Raw genomic sequence first — 971 nt, 5'->3', positions numbered from 1 at the left:
CATTTGATAGATGCCATGACGTCAGCTTTGGCACCCCATCTTCCGTGCAGAACGGACATCTGTTGACGGTTTGTATGATTATATTCTGAATTTGACAAAGGACCGTTAAATAGGAGTTTGTTGCTTTAATTTTGGTCACTAGTGTATTATATACTTTAGTCAGAGGGGTTACTTCTTTTGAAGAGAATAGCAGCGTGTGTTCGAAAGTCTGGCTATGTACTCCTACTTGGTTTGGAAAGGATGGAAGCTGTCCTGCTGTGTAGTGGAGGCAGCATTATTAAAAAAGGATTTTGTGTTACGATGTTTTGAGACCAACGGTCTTTCCGTAGCAGTAACACCGGTTCCCGTCGGATCACCGAACTTAAGCGCTGTCGGGCTGGGGTAGCACTTGGATGGGTGACCATCTGGTATGTCGAGCACTGTAGGCAAGCGGGGTACACTCAGCCCTTGTGAGGCAAACTGAGGAGCTACTTGATTGAGAAGTAGCGGCTCTGGTTGAGAGGTGGCATGAGCCCCCTCTCATATTTCTATCTTACGATTTTCCTCTCTAATTGCATGCGGTGAAAAGTCGCTATTCCTTCACACACGGACTTCCCACGCAGCATCTCTCGTCATCCGGGTGGTCCGGTGACAGGTGGGCTCTGCTAATCTTGAAAGGGTTAAGCCGACGGGTGTGAGGGAGTCGTGTGAATGCTTTCCAGATGCCGACATTGTCAAAAGACATGCCCGCAGGGGCCTGAAGTAGCGACTGGGCTAGAGGTTCCGTTACTCCGCAGAAACTTAGCGAAAATACTTTCTGGCGGGCTACCAGCGAGGCGTGGGAATGACTTGTGTACCCAGGCAGTTGTGGCGGGAAAATTCCCGCGCTTTCTGCAAAATCGTAACTGTGATTGGCTTGCTCAGGGCATAGCTCCATGACGTAGCAAAATCAGCGCAGAAATTGGCGCCAAGAATCTCCATTGGCGGAATGG

General features: G+C 49.3%; 1 pseudogene; it reads left to right on the top strand.

Annotated features, from left to right (window-relative positions):
* Positions 1–310: 310 nt before the first annotated feature.
* On the top strand, positions 311–428 carry LOC124722168 (annotated as a pseudogene).
* The last annotated feature ends 543 nt before the right edge of the window (positions 429–971 follow it).

The sequence above is a fragment of the Schistocerca piceifrons genome, chromosome 1 (assembly GCF_021461385.2).
Source record: "Schistocerca piceifrons isolate TAMUIC-IGC-003096 chromosome 1, iqSchPice1.1, whole genome shotgun sequence".
Classification (NCBI taxonomy): Eukaryota; Metazoa; Arthropoda; class Insecta; order Orthoptera; family Acrididae; genus Schistocerca; species Schistocerca piceifrons.
The sequence above is the reverse complement of the archived record's forward strand: the minus strand, read 5'-3'. Positions and strand labels throughout refer to the sequence as shown.